General features: G+C 37.4%; 1 pseudogene; it reads right to left on the bottom strand.

Annotated features, from left to right (window-relative positions):
- LOC132321200 (brefeldin A-inhibited guanine nucleotide-exchange protein 2-like) overlaps positions 1–27,551 on the bottom strand; it is a 36,239-nt pseudogene that overhangs the window by 7,109 nt on the left and 1,579 nt on the right.

Raw genomic sequence — 27,551 nt, 5'->3', positions numbered from 1 at the left:
GTTGGCCACATGAATACTGTTCAGAAAACTATACATTTTCACAATGAAGTGTGAATATTCTCCTTGAAAATATTCAGACGGAACAGACAGATAGGTCACTGGATACTATGACAGATTTCATACATACCACAGAATACAACAACGTACCCTTATATTTGGGGCAGTATGGGGTGGAAATACACTGACAAGACAAACAATACAAACTGCTGCCTTGATTGTTTAAGTTCTTAAAAAATAACTCTAATGTTTGCTTGATTTTTGTTTTTACCTCTGTTTGTTGTTCAGGGAGTTTCATATTATCAAAAATTCGAAACACAATTCTGAACAGATCTTGCCACCAGTGCTTTTCAAAGGTATGGCCGTAACTCTTCATTATTTCAAACATCACTGTTAAGCCTCTATAAACAAGCCCAAACAAATAAAGGAAGAGATGTTAAAATGCATATCTGTGATCTCTTCACTAACTGAATAAAGAAAAGATTTGTTACCTCGTTCGAACATCTAATTTGCAACGATTGATGATACAAGAAAGTTCAAATAAAATGGGAAACCATCCTCTGACCCATACTCTGTCCCCAGGAGCAACATTCATGTCATCACTCGTGTATTCTCTTAATACCTTGGAGATGGGCAGGAAGAAAAAACATTAAAAAAAAAGAATATCTCAAAAATCTTTAATTCTGACAGATTTAGATACTACTAGTGGCACAGGCAGACTTGAAAAGTTAGCTTAGTTTCTACCATAACACTCAAATCCTGTAAAATATAATTATAAACCTGAGACATCTGTTTGTGAAAAGACTGGAAAAAAATATGGAAAATAAATACTTAAATCCGTTTTACTTAAGTCCTGCTAACAGCTTTACAAGTTGCAGAGGTTTGGACTTTAGGAAGCAAGTTTAACAGTGACAGGCAACAATTATATAAATATAGGTAATAAGGAAATCTAAGTTGGGTATAAACCAGTTCTACACTTTCCCGGTGTACTGGATACAGCGTGCACATCTTGCAGTGGTAACATGCAGCTGCAATCTAACTCCAGGCTCTTTTCACCAAAGTGATTATTACATTAAGTATTCACACAATAGACTGATGTAAAGAAATACGCATGTTTGTAACCAATTTAACTAGATATAATTAGGGTGACAGAAGTATTGTTTTCCAGGTCATCCTAACACTATAAAAAGAGACGGGCTATTTCATGCCATTATTTCCAATTTGGACTGATGAGACTTAAAATTTTTTAATTAGTCCTAGTTTACTGCTTACATAATACCAAAAGGACTCCTAATTCTGAATAAGCTTTTCATACAAACACTTGCTGCTGGGAGACTGAAGTTTGAGTCTGAAAGCTCTTTCTTAGTTACAAGATTAGTCTCAGTTTAACAGTAGAAGATAGTAGAAGAATACACAAGGGTAAAAATTAAAAGAAAATACCTGTGGTCTCTCTGAAACATATTTTGCACAATACCGAATAAGTCTAATAGCTTCCATGCTGGTGTCCGGAAATGCAACATTACAGGCAAACTCAGAAAGACATTTTACTGCATCCTGAAATGAGTCAATTGCTGCTGGAAAATGCTGCTGGAAAATATTTGCTGTGAAGAGCAAACAAATACACCTCTTAAAATTTACTGATATTGAAATCCATAGATAAACTAGCATTGATCTACAATGTCAGCCATGGTATACCACTACCAAATGGAAAAACATGAAAGGACCAGATCTTCTGGTTCTCCATCTTCCCTTGCATTCTTCCCCATCCCACCCCATCACCCAAATTTGTCAGCATCACATTTTCTCAGGTTGGATAATTACCAATTTTATAACCTAGGATTATTTCATGGCTTCTTATATGGTTCCGTTTTCTCCCACAGCATATGCAAGCCAAAGCTCTTAAAATATTTTGAGAAATAACAGAAGTAGAGCTTAGTGTTACCTTCCCTGCTGCATATGAAGTTACCTAAATTTACCTAAATTATCTTAAGCCTGTAATTATACATATTCTGTAGCAAGAGAGGAAAAAGCAGTTAGATTTCAGACTGAAGGGACAGACTAAATACAAAACAAATCCAACACGTACAAGCTTTTGAACAAACTACAACTCCCAAGACCTATGCCATTCAAGTTAGCAAAAAAAGTTTTGTTACTATTTGCATTTGTTAAAACTGTCCATAGTTTTGCTTCCCCCATGCTACTTAATGGAAAGAGTGCAGTTTCAGGACATTTAAGAATATTGAAGGTCCATTTCAAGACTATTTGAGTTGGTTGTCTTCCTTTGAAAGTGCCAGCAGTATGTTGTTCAAATATACTTTTAGAGCAGGCAGGCTGTATGAACTAAACTCTACAAGCAGTCACATATCAGTATCACAAGCCTTATGATCCTCACTATACGATACTGAATCAGCATGGAAGTTTGTAAAATGTGTTCCTTAATCCAAAACAACTTATTGTGACAGATGGAGCAACGTACAAACTTATTGAATCTATTCCAAACTTGAGGATTTCTACAGCAGGATATCTATATCTAGTTTTTCCTGTCCATAGCAATCAGGAGACTTAACGGTAAGACCTAGCTGCAGAGTTTAAACAGTCTGGCTGCAAGATCTTGTGTTTATTTACCTGGAAATACAAAAGTCTTATTCAGATGGGCCTTTTCAAGACAATCACAGCAGCTAAGATAATTTGGGTACTCACATCTGTTGAGCATTACTTACTAACTGTGTGTGCTGTAGTTTGAAAGGCCAGCTCCACAATATTCCCATCATGCTCTGACGCTGCTTGATGAAAGACTGCAAAGATATTCTTCCAGCCTGAACGAATATTACCAGCCTGAGAGTTCACCATCTGAGCAATACAGCGTATTACCATGTCCCGAATAGTTGGAGATCTTAAAAAAAAAAAAAAAATCACCAGTGGCACAATTTTACACTGGCATAAAGTAACTGTGCCACTTCCATGTACATGACAATCTAACCCACACCAAGTAACATCTTTAAGTAGGACTAAAGCAAGCTAACAGAAATTTCAGTGCATCACACCTGTTTTTCTTCATAATATGCTCAAAAGGCCTTAGGAAGTCTTTCTGGAAACGAAAGTTGGCTAACTCTCCCTTTTCAAGAAATTTCATTGACAGCTGCCTTAATGAGTCTACTGCAAAGATGGCAACATCTTCATTAGGGTTACATCCAACCTAGAAGAAAAGCATATTTTCAAACCCTTACTCATATAAGTAATACGTTAGCTGGTAACAAATTCATGGTTCAAGTTTCATGTCAGTCCCTTAAAAATCGCTAGCATGTTCTAGTTTTCAGGTATTTAGAAGATAGGGGGTTACTTGCAGAGAGGGCTTTCTCAGTCATTTGATCCAACCAAACAAACCCATGGATTTTGTATGCAACAAGTGCAGAACTATAATAGCCAGCTAGACACTATAAAAAAAATAATAAAAATCTTAGGTTAAAAGACCCCCACCCAAACATGGTCCAGTCTCATAAGGAAAATAACTTTGTTGTTCCAGGACCATCTGTATATATTTTAGAGGAAAACTAACTTAGCATTTGATCAGAAAGATAAGACAATGGCATGAAGAAAAATTTCAAATACAAAATTATATAATGAAGTTATTAAAGATCATTCCCATAAACATTTCCATTTCTATTTATATACTTTAGATTTTTAAATAGGTTTTTCCTTTAGTCACCTGCTATTCATGCATGTTCTGTAACTTGATTTTACAAAATACCTTATTGAAGTGATCTCCAATCACGTGCCAAATCCTTGACCACTGCAGCCTAATGCGATTCATGTTGTAATACGATATCTCCACTATCTTCTGCAGGCTGAACATGCGTGGATGGTGTGGGGAAGCCAGCTCATCCATGGAAACAGCACACAGCCATCGGACAAAGTCAACTGAACATTAAAACACGCTACTGTAAGTTCAGGATGTTACGTTGCAAGAGTTCCTGTAACCCACCAAATGGTCAGCGTACATACCTATTGCATTTCCATCCAGCCTAGTTGATCCTGTAAATATCCTACAGAACAAAGAAGTAAGTTGCAGTTTTAGCTGCGCATCCACAAGAGTCAATCACATCTTCATGCTGTAGGCAAATGTCAACACATGTCCTGGAGGTACTTTACAGTCCCCACACCATGAACTCTGCAACTGTTTCATTCTTACTCCTTGGCAGCAGTTCATGTGCTTCTCCCAGTCTAAGCATTCTCTTCCCTGCTACAAGTCACAGTCTACTATGCTCCTTCCCTACTGCAGGAAACAGGCACAGGCTCACGTTGTTATCCAGAGCAAGTAGTGCTGGAACACTCATTTGGGTGACAGTGTGTTAAATTTCACAGGGAGAATAAAGAGACATTAAGAAAGCTTTGCTGCAGGACTTTACTGGATGCCAGCCACCTGCTTGATCTTTACACAGTTCAAGAACACTGTAAGTCGTGGCCATCAAAACAGCAGAAGGACTATGGATGCACCATTGTCCCTTCTGCCCCTTCAGTTTTTCAGAGTTTTGAGAGGACTTCAGACCACCAGATGGTGGTTCATACAGAACACTGGTAAGTGGAGAATGTTCCCAAAGCTTTTAGACTTTGACGTGTTAATAGACACATTTATGTTACAATAAATACAAGTCTGAATGTATGATTCTACAGACTTGCCCAATAGTTTCAATAATTATAAAGAACTCCCCTTCCAACACATGGTTTATGATAGAAGCATCTCTTTAGACAACACTTTAGAAGGACAGATGAGAAAGATAATGATTTGGACAAGAATGTAGTGACTAATGAATAAAGAGCTGAAGAACAGCAACTAAAGAAATGCTGAAATACTGAAGTTTACAAGACCAAAAGAAAATCGCATCATTTAACAGAATAAGGGCATTTATTCATTTTGGATACCTGTCCTGTTCAGGCTAAATCAAAAGAAAAAAGAGAAAAAAAAGGAGACCCAAATACACGGAATACACACACATAAGTAAAAGACAATTATCAGACAGATTTGTAAAACAAAAATAGCTAAATACTGTAACACCAACCTAATTCTGGTCTTCACTGGCTTACTCCAAAGAAAAGGCAGAAAAACACATGCATACACACAGTGTCCCTTCTCACAATACACTACATTAGTCATACTGCTATTTAATGACAGTCTTTCTTTTGTGAATATTACATGCCTAAAGAGATAAACTTATTGGGTCCAGAGAAAGCATCTAAGTATCAGCATCTTTCTCACAAGAGAAATAGGCTTCAAGAACAAAAGTCCCTGTCAGAGTCTGCAAATAAAGTGAGGATGGTCAGTAACTTCAAGTCACATTTTCCCTAGAAAGAGATTATATTCTCAGTACCTGTCTACTGCTACCACTACACTCTGCGAACTGGTCTCTCCCACAGACTCTTGAATGCTTGCCATATGGCGTTTATCAGCTCCGCTTCCAACAAGGTTACCTGCAATAAAAGCCATTTAAAACCAGTATTTAGCATCATGAAATCGTGGCTTTATATTAACCTTAACTTTATACAAGTAGGCAAAGAAAAGTGACTACTGCTTCCAATTAGCTTGTAATTTACATGGAGCAGATGGTGCCTTTGCCAGACTGGTACAAAATTAAACATCCAGTAACAAGTATGTTTTTTTTTTTCCTTAGGGCATTGTGTTTTGACCATCATGTTTATTAAGTTAAGATGATTTAATGCTGTTAATAAAAATTGGAAATGATAAAATATTTTTTTAAAATATTAACTCTAAGTCAGATACAAACAGTTAATGCCGGGCACAGTTCAGTTATATTCAACATGATCATTATGTATAGCATGAACTCCAGAGCATGTTCAAATTAGAAGGTTTCCTTGATGGTTTTCCAAAGATTAAGGCAACTTGTCTTGTCCCTCTAATTTACAGCTTAAAATCTAAGGTTTGGTTTTTTTGCACATAATGCAGGAACAATAGGAACTGGAACGGCAAGCCCAACATGCAGAGATAAGAAATTCCATTGGAAAACCAATTATCAATCATTGAAGCCATTTATCTTTAGGAACTAATATATGTTTATGTTTTTACTATTAAAAACAAAGTGTAAAAAGAAAGAACTAATAATACTGGTAACAAAACCATGACTTAGTAAGTACGGTAAAACAGTTTTGACAACAACACGTTCCAGCAAATAAATCTGGAGGAGTTTTGTTAAATAGCTTAACCCAATTAGTAAGTTAGAACATATTTGTTAATTACTAATACATCTTGAAATATACAATTCAATTTTTTTTAGTTTCATTAATCCAATACAGCTTCCCCTGGAATCAAGTAAATATATTTTAATAATTTATAACATTGTGCTTTCTTAGCCATCATACTTCACTTACATGTGCACCTCTGAAGTCCAAGATTATTAATCTTACCTAATCCCAGGCCCATAAACTCCTCCCCTCCAGATGCATAGCCTTTAATGCTTCCTTCCCTTTCACGCCCAGAGCCAGATAAATACCGAGTTTTCACCCCAGTTCCTATAAGTTGTGCTAGTTCCAGCTGGCTAATACATTTCAAGATCTAAAACCAAAAGATGTTTAAACATTGTGTTACTGGATACCATTACATTTTTATTCTTAACATATAAATATATTTAATATTTATAACCTTCCCACGTTCTCTAACCTTTAAAACAACTTTGACAACAATAACAGTTTTGATGTAGCTGAAACATTACTAATACAACTGGAAATACAGTTCAGTGATTCATTCAAGATCACCAGCTGCCACGAATCATTCTAACATGAGAAAAAATAAACAGTACCCAAAAATCTAACTTGGATCTCTAACTACTAGAGGGAACCTTTTTATTACTTCTCACAGCATCAACCTTCAAAACTACAAACAACTGGAGCAGATCTTTTAGAGAGTTCATTGTCCCAGAGAGATGAAAAGACTGGAATATTGCAGCTACCACTTTGAGTAACAATGTTCCAACATAGACAGTGAAAATGCCAAAATTGTGCCTTGCCATCAGCACAAAATTGACTATCTCTTCTTTCTTACTCCCCCACTGCAACGTCCCTTGGACTGGCACAAGCATTTGTGAGGGTATGCTGTAAGCCAGGTCCAAGTAATTTGTCAGTTAGAGTACCTTTTGGCACATATTATCATGTACCCAAAGACTATTGCCAGAGAGCATAATGCAGCAGGAATGCCCCTTTTAGCAACACCACAGATTTAGATCTGATTAAAGAACTCCTGGAAAATATGCTTTCAGAAAATACCCATGATCCTGACAGCCTACGCTTAACTATCGCCCACCAACTTATTTTAGCCCTAATTTTTCATGTGATCGTGGTATAAATGTTGCCAAACACTGCACAGACAAGTCTGGCCCTGTGAGCTAGAATATTTTTGTTTACATGAACAAGAACGCAACAGTTTCTGTGCAGAATTCTCTGAAGTCAAATGAGATTTCAATATGTTTTTAATTCCGTATCAAAAGCACCTACAAAAATTACAATACTGGTTACACAGTGTCTATAGGGTCTGCCAAAAAATGCAGTGCATTATTTTATATATATACATACATACATACACACAGACATAAAAATCTCCACTTGCATCCACATTTTAAACAGGGTTCTGACACATGCTAGAAGCTAAATGCAGTTACTAAAGACTGAAAGTAGCAGAAGAACAAAATCCTGCAAGTTTTCAGAGGATAATGCAGTTGCACTATTTAAACGAATCAAGTTTTTACCTCATGCCAAGAGTTCCCAAGATAGTTGCCATCTGTGTGAGCAACTGTAATAAGTGTCTTAATGGTATCTATGTTCTTCTGTTTCATTTCTGTAATACTGGAACTGGCAGTCAACAAGGAAAAACGAGCAAGGGCCTGTACATAAGCATCTCGTTCAAGCTACAAGACAGAGAAACAAGCATCGTAATGAAGTCCCTGAAGAGCTAGAGAAAGCTACTTGCCCAGCATGCCTACACTATTTTCCTTCCATGTATAGTTGGCACTATTAGAGCACTTTCCAGCTGAAGGAGAGTAGGAGGCATGTTAGGAAACACTCTTATTAGAAGACTCAGCAATAAAAGGAAACCAGAATTGAAGAAAAGCTTGACAATATCAAGATGTTAAACTGAACTAAAGACAAGATGGCAATATTTTATTTTACCATTTCAAGAAAGTAGATGAGATGCTTCATTTTCTAAGTAGTCTGTAATTCTTCACCTCCCTCCCAGAGCCTACACTGCCCTTAGCAAGCCCCATGCTACGTCTTATACAAACCTGCATTCCAAAGATACAGGCTATTCTAATTGCACATCGTATTCCTTCCAAACAAAGGGATGCAACTTCTGTGTCATCACCGTTCTGCAAGCCAACACTGTAAGCTGCCAGCAATGGAGTCCATACAAGCTAAAGAAAGGAAGAAACTAAGTTCAGAAGTCTGTTACGATTTTAGCCCAAAACACTAGGTAACTGAAACCAAATATATCCAAAGAGTCCACCTGTTGCATTACCTAACTCTTCAGAGTAATTTTCCCTTTTTCCATGCTTAAAACTTTTAACAATGAGGAGACAAAGAGAACTTCACACTTACTTTGAACATGGGTCTGACATGATCCAGGTGAGTGGCACTAGTAAAAGGAGCCTTTGCGTGGCTTACGGCCTCCATGAGGGCTTTAGCTGTTTTAGCCATTTGTTCCATCTCCAAGTTGTACAACAACCTCCGCTGCTTCTCATTAGCTACACCTAAGGGGAACACCACACAGTTGCATTGTTTTCTTTTTTATAGGAACATATTCCACATCTTCGCGTTGAGCATCACAAAATATTAAATAAAGGTACTGCAAATGAAATCTAAAGATAAAAATCTTCCAGAACATTAGAATTCAGGAGGCTATCATAGGTTGCAAGCAAGGAACTCCAGCACTAAGACCCACACCCCAACTTAAGACTTTATTCTATACAAAATAACTAATTTAGCCCTTTACTTATGCCACATGTTATGACCTATTCACTGGAAGTCAAAGCAGCATACTCTATTAAGTCACTTTGCCTGTAAAAATGGATGGAAAATCCTTCATGTTCTCAGGCTGACATCCTCAAAACAAAACTAGCCCTCACCAACTTGATAAATTAATAACTTACTGTTTCTTTATCCTTATACTAAAGGTTGCAACTTCAATTTTCAGGCAAATCAATTTTGTTCCTATTTTGATCTAGGAAACTTGCAAATAGCACGGAAAACGCTGAAAACACCCCCACTGTGCTGAAGATTGAGAATTCACTAATTTAATTCAAATTAATACCAGCTATTCTGAGTAAAAGCAGAGTACAGCTGGGGATACTGGTTTCTAGTGTGCACTACACACAGAAGTCCTCATTTGGTCTAAATGAGGATAGGTGACTATAGATCATGACAAACTCTCTGATCTCTCTCTTTTTCAAACATTATCACAAGGACTGTGGCATTTACCAGCCTCTGAACTATGGCATGCTACTTGATAGGGTGACAAAACATAAACCAACCCAAAACAAAAACCCACCTGTTGTTTAGCACATAAACCCAAGAATTTAACTTGAAAAGTAAGTGCCACCTTCAGTTATTCTACTATTTTCCCCCCACACTTCTGTTTCAAAAAATCCAAAATCTAGTTTCCAGTGCTGCTCTGCAATGGTGCCAGATGCACTTACACAGCTATGTTTCCATCACAGAAGTATCAGTATTAAGTAATAACTGAGCCAGTTTCATTCCAAATATCTATATTAGCGATTCTAAATGTAATTCATGAATTGCACAAAGATGTTTTCAAAAAGGGATCTGAACTCCACTATTCCATCCTGAAAGTTACTGCAATAGTTCAAGAGCACTGTGGTCTTTCCAGTTTCTAGTTCCTTCTTACTTGGTTTACTACACTTGGTTGCAATTGCATATTCTTTTGTCTCCTTCATTGCAATTTTCTTTCCTTCTATTTCTTCATAGATTGTGGATAAATACTCTACTGGCAGGTCTTTACTGTCATTGATTCCTCGATTCATTTTAATGTATTGCTCCTTTGTCATTTTATTCTTTACCTGTAAAAAAGAATGGAAGTTGGGTATCAGATTTTGAATGCAAGTTCCAGGGAACTTTGAACTTCTACAAGTTTGGGTTTTTAATTTATACCTGTGGACTGTGCAAGTCTGTAGTCAGCATTATAATAAGAGTACGCCAAAACATAGGCGGTGTCAGCACTAGCAAATAGTGTTTGCCTAAGGGAGGAAAAAAAAACAAAACAGGCTTTTAGAGCCCTAATTCCTCAATCCGTTAGCTCTATTTCTACATGCAAGAAAAATACCCAGAAGGGCTATGCATTCAACTAAAGAGCTAACAGAGCCTGAAATTATTTAGAAGCGCATGAAGCCCCAAGTGTTTTAAAATGCAAAGAAAAAGGGAAAGAGTATAAAAGCATCTTCTTCTCAATGTTGAAAACTAGCAATGACCAGAACTTTCAAGTACATTCCCAAAAAATTATACGTTATCCTTCTTTGGGTAATCCTACAAAAGCTAAAGAACACCTTATTTTTTACTCCCAGGGTTTCATGAAGAATTATACAAAACCAACCCAGTGATGCACCAACAGGACTAAGGAATGGGAATGAATTAAGCCTTAACACCTAGCTAAACTTCACTGCTAGTTAATTGCATTAGAAACAATAGCAACACTGCCTGCTTGATGTCAACTAACATATACATGTTTTGTTCAACATCTAATGGGCAAGCAAAAACACATGTAACATCTTATTAGCTATTTATGCCATGTATGTTTAATTTTAGCAATTGCTACTGCTTATTACTGTTGTTTACACTTGACTGATCTACATTTGTTTAAAAACAGAACAGCTAATACAGAGACAATTTAACATACATTAGGGGCTTCCCTCTTCCAATAATTCCTTCTAGCAAGTATTTGGGATTTAATGAAATGTCAGCATCAGTATACTTTTCATCCAAAGTTTCCATTTTGCCTAGCTGCTGAAGAGGTTCAGCACCAATATTAGCAACGAGATCTGCTTCTCACACAAGCCTGTAGAAGTTCCTGACCTGATATGAGTGTGAGTTGCACCTTGTCCCTAAGGGCCACAAACTACACTGCCATTCTTCAAGCACTTATCCAATACAAGGTTTTGAATTACCGTTGGTTGCATTCAATATATCTAGCAGCAAACTTCTCCATTAATCTATCAATCTTCTGGGCTTCACCTGGCAGACGAAAACCTTCCAGGAATATACGTAGAGCAGAGACAAAGTCTTTTCCACAGAAATCAAGCTGGTCTACATAGGCATACATCACTTCCTTGTTAAACTTGTTGCTTTCCCCCAAGAAATTCCCCTACTTGAGTCTAAAAACACAAGAGACAGTTATTACTGTGTAATCCAACTGCCAGATTTGCAAGACAGTTTATAGTACAAGAATTGCACAGCTGTCACTTTTGTAAGACTGATATACTTCACTGAGCAGGCAGAGCAACCATTAGAAGGATAAGAAACCAGTCTCATTAGAAAATGCCTTTAGTCTGCATATTCTTGCTTCCCTCACTCCCCAAAGCGAGATCTGCATTACTGTAGAGCCAAAGAAAGCTGAATTGTGCCCAATTTCACATGTAGTGGAGAATGCTTTGCCACTGCAGTAACATGATATTCCTTTGCTGGCAAGATACTGTTAATGCAAATAAAACGCATGTTCCCACTTACGGGAAAATCCCTTCAGCACTTTATTGTAAACACAGCTACTTTACTAAAAAGCCTGGGACAGCAAGTAAATGAAAAGTAGCATTGGTATTAAGTACCTTCATTAGAACCCTTGCACTTTCAGTTATCTATTAATGAAATATGAATTAAAGAGAGCGTGCACACAGACATCAGAAGACAGGGGAGAAGATGATAGAGGCAAGAGTATTAATTATCTTATAATACATGTAGTCTTACAGAACAGAGGCGCTCTTCTTGGTGCAAAAATTGTGCAATGTCCTCTGCTGTAGTGCCAAGCATTCCCTGCTCCTGTAGATACTGTATTCCTCTCTTTGGTTTTTTATTAAACCTACTCAGACAAAAACATGGGGAAACTGAGACATACAACTGGAAAATATCATAGCCTATAGAATTTCAGTTTTACAGAGCCCTTCTAAACCAAAGATTCTGTGCTGTAGCTCTATGTCTTTTTTCCAACTAGAAAAGAGTAGAGTCAAAGAACATGCAAAAAATGTTTTAACTATATCACACCATAGGCTACATCTCAAAAGGTACATTCAGTTGCTGATAAGCTTAAAAGTTATTGCTGGAAAAACTCACTTAAAAACTGACCCTTTTGAAATATTAAAAATTAGAGAGTTTCCATGAAACGTTAAAAATTTTGCTGTTAAAGACCTTTTTATAGCATTTACAGACATAACGATCTTCAAATTAATGAAAAAGTAGTAAATGGACAATGATTTAATTCTCCAAAAACTCTATTTCAACAAAAGACAACAAATGGTTTAAGAGCTGTAAGACAACACTAAGCCTGCCTGCTCAAATCAATTTCTCTCTAGGTGTACACACACTTTCCTCTCTTGTGCAGTTGAACCAACACAAAGGAAAGCTGTGAAACCACCCTCCTCTCCATCCAAGATTTTACTGAATTCCTTTTAACTACTACAGCCTCCAGCATTAGCTCTTGAGAACAGCAGGCAAGAGTCTTCAGCATTAAGATCAATTTGTAAGTGTCCCTGCAGGTTTGACTGTGTAAGACCATAACTAACAATATGGTTGTACTCATAGTTTTTTTTACTAGTGAAATTTTCCTGTCATACTGGACTTACAGTTCTATCCCATGTTCAATCATTTCCTTTTGTTGCTTCATGACTTCAAATTGCTCAGGATCATCTGGGACAGCAGTCTGGGTACCAACACTTCCAACTCCTGATGACACAGTGGAGTCCAAGGAACTGACACTACTCCGTCTCCCTCCACTCTCAAGGCATTTACCTTCAGCCATTTCCTGTTCAGATGGTTTATATGAACCTATTTATAAAGAAGGCAGGACTTAAAGTTATCCTGTTCAGTCAAAAGCTTTTAGTTGTAAAATTTTAGTAGAAATTTATGAGTCAATATTCATGTTTTACCATGTATACTTTTTGACAGTCTACACTACATGAAGATGCTGTATCGATGCAATTCTAAAATAATCATTCAAAAGACAGAAGAGCAGCAGAAGCTATGGAGAAATTATTGCACTTCAACTTAGTAACTGCAAGATTTGCCACGTCTTGTTCTATACAAGCCAGCTTTTATACTGTAGACAATGTCCCGGCTAAAGCTCTTAAAAGAGAACCTGGTTATTTGAACCAGACACCTGGAGAGTAGGTTCCTGCAACAACATTAACAATTGTTTGTAAATACGTCATTTGTATTAAAAAAATTGTTATGTAAAAACCTAGCATCAACACTTCCAAATAGCTTCTAAACACTGAATAAATACAAGGACAAACTTATTAAACGAATTAGTCTCTCCATAAGGAAACAACCTTACCCAAGCTAGCCTGATGATTGGGGTTCACATAAAGGTCTTTGCTCCATTCTACCATACATTTTAAAATAGAAACCAAACATTCAAGTCCTTTTTTCCTCAGGCTTAGTTCCTAAAAAAAAAAAAACACCAAACACAAAACCAACCAGAAACAAACACCAAAACCACAAACCAATATATGTATATCTACAAGTTTTTAGAAGGAAGGCATTACATCACACCATTCAAATCTTAAAGTTCGTCAGTTTGGGGAAGTCTATTGGTTATACAAAGTTTCTGCCCCTTGACTACTTAGGTTGGATACATCCAGGCCAAGGGCAACCATAACCAGACAGACAACAGAAGACATTCCAGCTGCTTTAAGCAGATTGTCTATTGACAACTGATGAGTACAACCAAGGGGCAATATACACCAAATCCTAAATGCAGCTTTGTTGTATGAATGATTATGACCATCCAGTAAGCCTCTACAGTGTCAGATCTCTCCACAAGCAAGACAAGTGTCTCGCTACCTCAGGTGTACAGTAAACAGTTCTATTCAAAGTCTGAAACAAAGGTCTCCTGGTTTTCACTTCCATTTTCTGGTCAAAGGACCACAGGGGAAAAAAAGAAAACAAAAAACCAACAATCAAGCAAGCATTGATACAATTCTAATCGAAGGTGTGAGGTGCACTCAGCTCTGACACCAACGCTGGCACCAAGTTCACTTCAGCCCTGAAAGCCATTAGGCTGGGCTAGAAAAACAGTGCTATAGGCAAGGCCAAATGTCAGAAATACATGCTCTTACTGAAAGCAGTCTATACTTTACTCTCCCTCTAAGGACTGGGAAAGTACAATTTTAAAAATAAAATACTTGTGGTGGAGATAGGGCATAAAAAATTTGCAAAGCAAACACAAGACAAAGGTACTGCTGGTTCATAAGTCCCAGAAGGAAAGCCACTTGAGTAAGGCAGAGGAAAGCTCATTTGATTCTCTCTTCCATGGCAGCCCAACAGAAGAGCCCAGAGCAAGCCTCGTGTCACAACGCAAAAATGCGGCAAAATCACAAAGTAAATTAATCGTACTGCTTCAGCATCCAACTGCAAATGAGCTAACTAATAAAAAGTAAGTAACATCAGTAGGTTACAAACAATATGAATTATCAATAACTATGCAGAGACAGCACCATTTATGAAAAAATAGTACCTTATCTTCAAGGCTGTTTTTCTTACCTGTAAAGGCGTCATTCCCAACTCATGCCCACTTCCTCCCTGTGCGATTTTGGACAAATCATTTACAAGGCGTTCAAATATATTAGCAGCGTTTAAATCACAGTCATAGTTAACATAAATATCCACTACACACTGGGCATCTTGAAAATAAAAGAAAGTGCAAGTATTAGGATTCAGTGCAACAGCATTTTTAAAAAGAATCAGCCAGTTGAAGGAGGCAATGGGGATGAGTCCAGACATTTAACCTAAGCACTATGGGATCAAATTCAATTTTTCACACTTAAACATTGTACGTGGCATTTGTCTTCAGAATCATTTTCATCTGCTGCCAGAGGAAGTGACTGCTTTTCACAATAATGGAAATACCTGCACAAATTCTTGTTAAAGTCTGAATCACCATCCATTTGTGTTCAAAGGAGCTTGAAGAAGTCTCTAGAATATTCAGGAAGATCTCTTTGAAGAACACCTGTAAAATAAATGAGGTAAAGGACCTGATGATCTGAAACTTACTAGAACCATATCAAACGTACAAATTAATTTCTATTCAATAATTTCTCTTGAAGAATATAATCTCATGCATATTAGCATTTGAACACAGTAGAAATATACTAGTTTAGTAAGCAGACAAAACTAAGACATTAAGTTCCAGCTGTCTTTTTATCATTGCAGTATTTTTATTTGATAAGTACAGCATCATCCAAATGATAGATAAAAAGTCTCTCACCTCAATCTGCATCTTTAAATGGGTCTTAAAATTTGAAAGCAGAGTGAGAAAGATGGCAAGCGAGAGCTCAAATACATCAGGAACAGAAGATACTCCATTTTTAGATAATGCTACACAAAGATATTGCTTGATTGCGTTGATGAACATTTCATGTGTCCTGAAAACTGGCCCAGCATTCTGCAGTACTGAGAGAAGAAGCTGGAGAGACACTATCTTAGAACGCAATTCATGGGATCTAGAAAAAAATTCAACATTATTTATATTTTTATTGTATTTCTGAATACATACTTCTATTCAACATGAGCACTATAGCATTTTTTCCATGTCAGGAAGAAATGACTGCTATTCCAATTCATTTCGACACGGGGAGCAGAAGGGGTAGAAATCAGCCTGGAAGTGATTTTGGACAACATCTACCATCTTAACTTGGATATTTTCCAGGAGTATTAACATCTTCGATTAGGATATTAAATGCAACTCGGTGCTACTAAGAAGCATTTTGCCACTCCCCCATCTAAAGCTTCACAAATACTATAGTCAAGGCCACTTCAACCAATAAGATTAATAAGCCCATTACAGAAAAAAAACCCCAAACCCCTCAAGTATTACATTTTTGATAATTTGAAGTAAGTTTTAACCCTAGATTCATCAAGCTAATGAAACAAGGGCCTGACAGGTGAATTTTGAATACCTGCTTTACTCTACAGCAGCTACTTAACTGTCTCCAAAAGCTACCTGAAGAAGACAGTGTAATAAATACAATCTCATTACTTGGGATCTGGTGGTCCATCACCAAGTGGTTTCATGGACAGCTTGCACAATGACCTGAACACAAGGAAAGCACCCTTTTGTAGAACATGGGAAAATTTGGCAGCAGCTTGATGTCCAGATACATCTGTTTCCTTGAGAGCAAGAAAGGCAACATTAGATCCTTAGTGAGACAAAGGAACAGAGTAATTAGGAAGATTCCACAGCTCCTCTGAGAATTAGCTACAGATTAAAAGAACAGTACATTTGGCAAAGTTCAAACTAAACCTGAACAGGACTACAAGTGATCTGGATCTTTTCACACATGTTGACTGACTCCTCCCTTCCTCCCCTACCCTGTATTAAAATACAACTATCATAATAAATTTTAGAACAGTTGTTTTCAATATCTACTTAAATTGCAGTTGCTGCTTTGTTTTCAAACCTGAGCAGGACACATACATTAAAGCTTCTGTCCCTTCCTTCCCCAAAATCCCACTGTATTAGTTGGCACAGTAAAAACATTTCTCCTTTCCTAAATATACATTAGCATCCAGTGAAGTTATTTACCAGATTATCAGTGGAGGAAACAGATTGCCCATCGTCTGGTATCCCATTTGTTTGTACATTTTCGTTACTAGAGCCAGAAAGAGCAATATCTGCAGTCTCTAATGCAGGTAGAGCCTTAACTGTTTCTGTTATCTGCTTTTCTTCAGCCACTAAAGGGGAAAAAGGAAAACCGATTAAAGTCACCCATTGAGCTTTTTTATCCCATGACTTTGTGAAGCTCTACAGTCAAGTGGGACAGAAGCAGCACTGGTAAACTAGAAAGTTTCTCAGCTACCAGCAAAAGAATAATATTGTGAGACAATAAAAACCTGTTCTTACTGCCTTAGTAGGTGTTCTGGACAGATACTTAGTAACTAAAAATAACTCACTCCTGTGATTATAAAAGCATGGAAAAGTTTGGCAATACACATGCATCTGTTTTACTTTAGAAGATTCTGCTACCTTTCACAGCTGACTTGACCACATCTTCCAAGATGCCTTTAACCATTTCCTTTCCTCCATCAGTTGTTTCCTCTAATGAAACACACAAAGAGATAATTTTGATTTTAGTACTTTTGTTTAGGAAGATGATTAAAAGGAGAAACATGACCGAGGCAGAAGGGTTAAAAATGACAGATTTTCTTCAGTAGGTCTCCTCTAAAGCCATTTCCAAGAAGTCATGCAAAAATACTCACTGATGTTATTTCCATTGTTTAAATCAAAGCATTGGTATTTTTAATGCAGTGATTTTGTCATTTGTACTTATCAACTGTTAAAAACTTTTAGTTTTGGAATCTCCTACGTTCCTAATTTAGATACAGTATATGCTTATGATAAGGTCTTCATAATACACATTATTTTTACCACAGGAATTCAATTACCTCAAAGTGATTCTGTCACTCCCCACGTACCATGATTATTCTCTTCCTTTTCTTCCCCTTTACCAACCTAATCAAGTCAAATTCCATTATAATTCTATATACATAAACTTTATATATAGTTTTACTAGAATTCTAGGGAAAACATGAGCCTTTCTTCAACGGTTATAACGGTGCAGACAGAAGCCAAGGATGGCCTGTATACTCTGAATAACTACTGAGAAAATGCAAGCGTGATTTGAGCCAATAACCCCAGTCACTTCTCCCCAAAACAGCCTAAAAGAGAATTTTCCAACAGAAACTTTGTAACTGAAAGCAATAGACACAACCTATTCTTGTTCACCTGATGCTGAAAGAGTCAGATCCTGCTCCAACTTCACGTGTCCATTTTCTGCCCTCTCAGGCTCACCGTTCGTTAACTCCACACTTACAGGAGCACTGGCTTTGCCTTCCTGATAGCTGTGCTTCAGCTGACCCATTTTTGGAGACCTGGTCACCACTTGAATTGCAGGAGATTGGGATTTTTACTGATTTGTTTTTTCTACTTCTCTGGATTCTTGTATCTTAAAAAACCAATATGAAAAAGTTAATCTAAGGCACAAAACATGATAAGCGAAAACAGATTTCTATGATGACTGATGTTCCTTTGTGAATTCACATGTTAACAAGAAAGAAACAGTGAAAATATAATCACTTGGCCAGTCAAATTAAAAAGATGCGCTTCGAGCTTATTTTAAAAGCATCCCATCATTTGTTTATACAAAGCCATTTGGCAGAAACTACAATGTGAAACCTTGTTATGAGCAATAAGCTTCATATTTTATTTTTAATCAGTCAGTATGCTACACTGCAGGATTTGACAGTTTTTTTAAAAATTACAAATCGATATCCAACTACAATGACAGGCCCATAAAAATAATAAAGTTTTCTGTTCATTTGTCAAGCCTAAACATTTGAGATGAGCAAAAGTAATAGTTACATACAGCTCGATTTTCCATCCGTGTAAAAATGACATTTAACATCTGCGTGAGGGTAGCTTTGGCAGTTGTCTGATTAATAAGATTTTTACTGGCCAGATGGATGTTGTAACAGGTTCTAACAGTCTGAAGAATTGTTCCTTCATGAATTTCTATATACGGACATGTTACTGCAGTGAGGAGAGCCTGAAAAAGTCCATAACACAGTAAAAATGAAATCTGAGTAAGTAGGCAGCAATAAACTTCATGCAGATCTTCCATAATAATCAGTGGGTTTGTTATGAAACACATTAGCTGATTATAAGACATCATAAGGAACTTCTAGTTCTTATCATTTCTTTGACATTTCAAATCAAAGAAAGTTTAACAGAACTTCCATTTCTGTTCTCTCCTGAGCTGTTAAAGTGTTTTATCACAACTAGTTTTCCACTAAAGGAGATATTCCACCTCCAAACAAAACAGTTATCATGATATTCTACAGCTTCATTTCTGTGAAAGGGCCAATTGGTCTATACCACCATCAGATTAGATTATTAGAAGGTTCACCAACTTCTAACATCAGCTATGTTAGCCCACTGGGACTATTATGCCTTGTTGAGAAGATACGCTCCAGATCTCTCTGGAAAAACGGACATAAGAGCAGACAGACTAGAGCAGCAGGCCATGATACTGCATCACAGTTACAATGCCTTCAGTTGAAGGCTGATAGCAATTCATTGGCCTAATGAATATGGGCATTACTAGCCTAGAAGATGAACATCGAGCTGTCTGCAAGATAAAGTATCCAGGCCATGGCTCATCCCAGAAAGAAGGACAAACATTTATAAAGTAGTCCCTTATGTTCTGCTTCGCCAAGAAGAAATACATTTCACACACCAATTCCGACGTGGTGACAGCCTCCCTGAATTCAATGACACATCTAACAGCGTGAGAAATGAAGAAACTGGGCCCTAAGTAGTGCTTTGCATAAAATCTTTTTCAGTTACAAAATCAAAGACAGAGAAAGCAAATTAACATTGCACCAGAATGAACCAAATAAAATACCTTAATTATCTGCAGCTGTACTCCTTCATCTGTTTGAGGACCCTGAAAGCAATTGCAAATGGTTTCAACTATTCGGTCAATCAGTCGTTTTCCAGGAGCTCCACTGTCTGGAGCATTGCCAGTGATATGTCCATATGCAATGAGTTTCTAGGTAGAAAGAATGCAGGTTAGACAATTATATGCTATTAAGTAAAAGACAGTTAAGTACAGCATAAAAAGGGGGTTTTAGTCAGCATACCTCACTTAACCAGTTATAACACAAAAATTTAACACCATCAGTAGTCTGGCTACCAAATACTTGGACTGTTCACACATCAGGACAAAACAGATTCAGTAAGTGATAATACAAGCTTTTTCCACCCAGACCACTTCTTCCTATGGTAAGCAGACGAAGTTTTTTAACATCAATCTTTGTACCTATTCACAACAGAAAGGTTCTGTTCTTAAGATGCATTTGTTTTTTCTGTAAGAATCTAAGGAGGAAGAAGGTAGACAGATTCCAGAGTCTGACCTCCCATCACATCAGCACTACAAGAAACAGCATGGTAAATATTCCTTTTGGAGCACCACAGGTGAAACATGTTTACTGAATAATGGAAGCATTCATGACCTTCAATAAAGGCTTGCTTCACTACAGAACAACAGAGACACACTTCTGACTTTGACAAGATGCACTTTCAGCCAAGCCTGATAATAACCCATTTTGCATGGTTTATGCATCTAAGTAGGCATAGTGGGTATCTGCCCAGCTGTATGTACTCAGGACAGTATTACTTCTTCACTCTAAGAATGCCAACAGCACACAAGATTTTTGCAACTGCATGTTTGTCCACTTCACTCTGTCCAAGTTTAAACAGAACACTTACCTGCAAACAATCCAGGGAAGTACTGACAATGCGTGGAGACTTTGACTGGCAGGCCAGTTCAAATGGAAGGAAATACTTACCTGCTTCAATGAAGTTTGCTTTTGGTGGAGCAGCAGTGCCTTCTCTAGGTCAGATAAGAAGAGTTATTATTTTTTCTAAACATGTATATCACAGCAAACTACACTTCCTCCTTTTCTAAATTTAAAGCTGAACAGTACATAGCAGCATACAAATGTAACGCAAGTTTCTCGCACACATACTTTCTTAAAGTTCCATTTTCTTTAAAAATCACGCAAAAAACACTTTACATTTATTTATATTGCATCTGATCTTTTTCATATATTCTTCAACTTAACTCTTCCCTCACTACACTCTAACGCTGTCCCACTACCTGAAACACTGGGAAACTCCTACACAACTTAATGATAGAGCGATCGAAGTTATTCTGAATTAAACAGGGCCCATATGAGGAATACTAAGCAAAGAGAAACACATTTGGGTTCTCATTTTAAATCATAGCACAGTGCTGGAAAATTGTTTTAAAATTTGGATTTAAGTAATATTTCAATTGATATTCTTGATCTAGGTAGTTAAGAGCATATACTATCAAATAGAGGATACCTACTGCTCTTTATGATTTCCTATCAGGCTATATTAAACCCAGTAAAAGGATCTGAAAAACTAGCACCTTTTAGAAGTTCTGCAATTTTTTCATAGTGAAATTCGGAGGCAGTTATGGCTTGAGTACCCATAGCCACAAACATCGTGTAATTGGAACACATGGGCCATATCTTGTTTTTGGCAGAAAGGTGTGTAACTGGGTATTCACAAACTCATTGCCATGATGTATATACATTCTTACATTTCCACTATTAAATTATTCCACTTGCTGTTTTCTGGCATAGTTTACAACAGTTAATAATTTACCTTTGCTTTTCCAGCTCAGTTTTTATTTCATCTGGAAGAAAGAAAAAAAAAAAATCAAAGCATTTAACACCCAACATAAACTATCATTAACACAAATAAGGAAAATGTAACAAAGCAAAACTGTTTCAAACCAGAAGTCTTACACTTCAGTATTTGTTATTCCTTTCCTCTAACATCTTCAGCTTCAGAAATTGTAGACAGTTACACCATTTATTGGAAGGCATATCTCTCAACTTCTACATGAAAAAGCTAATTTTTCCAAATATTTTTAACAAAAGATGTCTTTAGAAAACACAGGTATAGTATGCAATTTTTTTTCAAGAGTAGGTCTACATCATAGAGAGCTCAGGTCTGCAGAAGTCTTTAAGCCACTGCATAAGCCGTAAGCTCAATGCATTAGACCTTCCTGTTAACTACAATGATAGTTAGCCGCTTTTGTTAAATGTCACAATATGACATCAGCTGAACAAACAAACTCTCCGAGAGAGAAGGAATCTTAAATGCATGCTGTCATTTTGCCAGCAGAGCTTTTTTTTTTAATTACAATTTTTAGGGAGCTTTTCATAAAAATCAAATACAGGGAAAAAAGTATTTCTTTCATTTCTATTGTATACAGGAGCAAATCCGAAAGATCCTAGTATGGCTTTTTGAGGATTTCTAACATATCACCATGATGCACAACACAGACCAGAACTGCACTACACCAGACACCGCATAAGCACATACTTTGAACACTGACAAAAAATATCAAAAATAGCACACATAGTAAGGCTGCACAGCTACAACCATGTGGAATCCTGTCCATGCCACCCCATCTCACATGCCTGCAAATTATCATGCCCACAAAACTTGTTTCAATTGCAAAGCTACCAGAAACAGATCCTTCACTCAGTACTTGTTCTCCACAACTCTGGAGGGGCATCATTGTTTGGTATTAGATGTTCAGAGCTCAGATGATTTCAGCCCTGTCTGTGAACCTCCATAATTTCTTCTCTCTCAGAAGCATCAATACACAAAACATACCAATGAACAAGGACTGCAACAAACACATATTACAGTTTTTTGCACAATCCTGTTATTCAATGAATGTTACAAGAATTAATCCTTGCGGAGTATGCCTATTTTGTAACATTACTACCCCTATTTTATTGAGAAAATGGAAGCAAAATGCAGAGGAAACCTGTATAACTACAAGCTGTGAGTGATATCAACTACATCCAGGATGGGGACTTGCTATTCTGTCTGCCATCTCTCTCATTAATGAAAGCCAACACAGGCAGCAGTCACGAAAAAGGCAGTATGACATCCATTAGCAATAAATGATATAACAAGAACTGAAGGAACATTAGCCACCCTATAGTCAACAAAAGAATAGACAACAGAAAAATTGAAGAGTCACAGGCCCACAATGCATCATGGCTCTGCTCAGAAGCCCACCATTTTCTAATCAAGTCCATCATGCAAACAACCATGCCCAGTAGTTGTAAAGGAGAGACAATTTTCACTTTCCAATATTGCACAAGCCAGTGGCAAGGCAACAAGCTGAGCCAAGCGCAAAGCCCCAGTGCCTGAGATTTCAGAATTAGAAGTAACTGCAGCTCTGCAACACTGCAAACCCAGCATCGTCATCCCCTAATACTTCAGGCTTCAGCTGGTAAGGAGAGTCCACAGAATGGAGACTGTTGATAAGAAATAACCACGGGTCCCCATGCCAAACAGATAGACAATGCGAATCTTAACACAGCACCACTTCTTGGATCGCTGTTTTCTTCATTCCAGTATCCAGGATGGCTAGTGAGAAGTTCAAGTCAGCAAAATTTGAATTCAGTCCTCTTGATTTTATTGATTTCCCATCTTTAACACCATATTATGATCCACAGAGCTACTGAGGATAACATATACGAAAGGACCCACCAATTTATCGTGTCCCTATTTAGATCTGTCTTCCTATTAGAGCAGTGTACTCCTGTCACCTACAGGAGCTGGTTACTTAAAACAGAGTTTTCTGGGTAGCTTTACACATTCAGAATGCTTAGTCCTGCCTCCAGGTCTTGGCAGAGAAAGGCATATTTTAGCTACAGCCAGAATCCCAAGTACAGCAGGATGCCACCAAGGTGGTCAGCTATACCACAGTTAATGCTGTATTTCAGAAACCTTGCAGAACTAGGGTTTACAGTTTTTTCTCTTTTTTTTTTTTTTTTAACAATTGCAAAAACTCCACACTTTCTGAACTAAGTTTATTTTTTCCAAAGCAGAAAGACTGCCCAAGTTGGCCAAGTGGACCTCCTTGCACTAAAAATGATAATTTGTCTAGTTTGGAAATAAAAGGCTTGCTTAATTTGATAATGTTTTGGTCAGGTCAGACCAGACACCTTTTGAATACTCACAGGTATTTCTATAGCATATGAAATAGAAAGCTATTTTACCTATTAAAAAGTTGCTGCCAATTTTTTTCACCATTGGCAGATCAATAATGTGAATATCATCAGAGATACAGTAAAAAAATCCATATTTGATACATCTAGCTCAGTGAATGTGAGTTTTCTTTAGGGGTTTTCTTGTTTGGACAGTCACCCACTTCCCACTCCTCCTCAGCAGCTGCCACTTCAGAAGTTGTGGCAAAGCCTAACTTTTGTGATCCTTGAGCGGAAACTGAAACCTGTTCAGTGTCCACTAGTCTGGCCAGCTTATTACTCAAAACTTGTCTCAGTTAATCCAGCTCAGTTTTGGCATCCTTATTCCCACTGCACCCAGCCGATGGCAGAAGGAAAATTGAAGGTCATATACACCATCTTCATTCTATCATACTATTTGTGGGAGGTGGACAGCGAGGACCTGTTGGGTGGGGGGGTCCCTTGGAGGGGGGTCTCTTGGACAATTTGACTCTCAGAAATACTCCATACATTTAAAAAAAAAAAATCTAACCAAGGCCTGACCAAGCTCCCCACAATTTTATTATATAAAGGTTTTTCTAAAGCCATATAAAACCATCTGCACCACAACAGTATTTTAATAAATAATGCTGGCCAAAAAGAATAAATGAAAGGACAAAAGCAAGTTACAGGCATGCCTCTGCTACTGATTGCATCAAAATAGTTTGGAAATCTCCACACTTGAAGCACTCATTTGGTGGTCTGACCACCAAAAGTGAGTGAAACAGAAATTGTTGCCTAATTGAAGTCTGTTGCCAAGCCCTGACCAGGCACAGTTAGCTTCCAGAATCCTACTGCCACTGTCACTCTCCTCTTCCAGTCACAGAATTAAGGGGCACAGCTCAATTCCCTTCCACAGCTACAGAACGCAGCCTGAATTTTGGTCAACGTTTGGTTATCACAGCACAACACTGACGCCTCACTTGGTGCTTTCAGTACTAAAGCTAAGGCCAGAATGTGTCGGCACACATCACATCTACTTCAGTCAGAAACACCTTCAACTCTGGGCACTACGTGTGCTGCCCACTCGACACAAGCCTTTCAGCATTCCTACCAGGCAACACAACTGGAACAACAAGCAAGGCCTTGCAACAATTTCTTCCAGAGCTTCTGGCCATAATAAAAGCAGGATGAAGCTCATGCTGAGAGTAACTACCATTCTGTATTAGATGGGTGGTTTGCTTGTATTCAAAACTATATATTAAAATGGAGGAAATAATTGCCTGCCTGCAATTAGATGCAACCTAATGTACAGTCAAGTTTGTCTCAGTGGAAGAAAACTCTTTCCTGTGCAGAAAAATGGCATAGCTTGTGTTAGCACAAGGGCACAAGCAATGTCTTTCCATAGCTTGTCAGAACACCAGACAGCAGTGCCAATACAAACACATGGAACAGCAGCAAAAGCTTCCCTCCCCCCAACCCGGTAAAGTCTACTGCATTGCCTAATTCCAGGCTGCCTTAAACTTAAATCAAAAAAAAAAAACCCAACACCCCGCATTTATTGATTCTATCGATCTATAAAGAACCCTTTAGAAAAGGCTGCCACAATGAAGCCAGATTAGCTCCTCTTTGACCCAGTGTTCTCAAAACATGCTAGCCAAAAGGCTACTGAACTCAGAAACACAGGCTCATTTTAGACGTGACATTTATACTCAGAGACTTCTTAAAACGCACAACTAGCTTCTTAAGTGAAGGCATGGTTTAAGAGATTATTATTTTTAAACTCATTAACAAGCTAACTAAACAAATTATGCTGTTTACAAACTTCAAAGATATGCACGTGGAGGTGCCTAGGCAAGCAAAGAAGGTCACATAACCAGGCAGGCTGCACAGTATATCATTAAAAACAATCCTAATAGTTTATGTGAGAGACCCAGGTGCACAATTAGCATTAGACCAATATGAACTGCTGTGATACACACTGTCTGTGTTCCACTGTAAATTTTTCAGGACAGAGATTATTTCAGTAGATTTACTAAGAACCATGTATACACAGAGCTCAATGCAAATGCTTATTAAGCAACTATTTTTATACAATACACTCGCTGTCTGTTGAAAACAACTTTTCTTAAAAACACAGTTTTCTAAAGCAGAGCAGAACAGCTTCTCTGTTTAAAAACCTCCATTTCTTCCACTCTCTCCTGGGGCTTACTGGCACTAAGAGTACAGGATACAACCGTTACACCTACCGATGAAGCAAGAGACTGAATGAAGGAATCTATTCAAACTGTACTTACTCAACATTAACACTGTATATTTCAAAGGAGGGGGTGGACAGAGAAAAAAAAACACCAAAAAAACCACCACTGGGAACTGGTTTTGTTCCTTTTCTTCCACACTTCTCGTGTTTAGGTCCTACATGAGCCTATGTTACTTCTCATTTCTACAAAGTCATGAAGATATTTTGCAGTCCAAAACTGTACAGTATTAGTCCAGTGAAAGGTGTATTACTGGGAAAGGATGAGAAAAAAGGGTAAGAACAGTTTAAAGTTAGAACGATTAAAATTATTAGAACAGATTAAAATTAGAATGAAAGAATACCTTATTTCCTATATAAGAACAACAACAATTTTCAGTAGTAATTTACTTAATTTCTTAGGAGTTGAACACACTCAAAACAATAAAGAACTCGTAAAAGAAAACAAGGGTATCATTCCCACAGTTAGAAATATATTCCTCTGTCTCACTAAACAAAAAATTTAAAGCATATACAGACACACTACTGCAGTAACGCTACAGCAGAAATTGTAGAAATAGCTGCAGGTTAATTTACATTAGGCAGTTGTAGAATACACCAGTTCCTCTCTAGTCAGAAAAAAGATGCATCGCAGACTTCCCTAGTACCAAGAGCAGGTATCACTTACACATGACCTGTGCCTATGTTGACTGGTTTATAAATGGTACAATACCTCGAGGCTCCATTAAAAAGACCGTTGTATAAATAAGATGGCACAGCAAATGGAATTTAGTAAGAGGTAGAAAGGGATTATTCGAAGTGTGACATGGCGAAAAGAAAAACCAGAAGACAACAGCTGACACAATTACCAGTTTCATAAAGTTAACTTCGCATTTCTCTCAAACTGAATTAATTATAGAGTTAACTGGACTTTGTTATGGATGAAAGGATCTTCAGTGTTTTGAAGAATAATAATAATAATAATAATAGTTTGTGTAGATTACGAAGTTCGGTCTGAATTCCTCAGACTGCAGTAATGTTCTTCCCATGTTTCCTAGCACATTTACTGTTGCACAGGTCTTGATAATTAAGTTAACACTTTTGAAACTGAAGTCACAGTCTTAGTTAATATAAAGTATAAGTTCAATTAAACCTAAGTATATGTAAACAAAACTTATTTTTTCATTTGAGTAAAAAAGAGCTTAACCTAAACAGAATGAAATTTGGGAAAAAAAAAAAAATCACACCTAAGTAAAAGAAACCACATTCATATTGGTAGCTTAAAATGGTGCAAAAACATTCACTAAATATAACAGAGATCCTTTAGTACAGTAATCAAGGCCCTGCTAGGGCAGGACAGTTGGGCAACAGGAGGTTATCTATTCATGCTGACCTCTGCTTTAGCCCAGGAAAGCACATGGACTTTTTTTTCCAAGCAAGGCTAGCAAAAAAAAAGTCCATCATCACAAGCATT

Source organism: Gavia stellata, unplaced genomic scaffold (assembly GCF_030936135.1).
Source record: "Gavia stellata isolate bGavSte3 unplaced genomic scaffold, bGavSte3.hap2 HAP2_SCAFFOLD_68, whole genome shotgun sequence".
NCBI classification, from domain to species: domain Eukaryota; kingdom Metazoa; phylum Chordata; class Aves; order Gaviiformes; family Gaviidae; genus Gavia; species Gavia stellata.
Note: the sequence above shows the minus strand (reverse complement) of the source record. Positions and strands in the feature narration are given on the sequence as shown.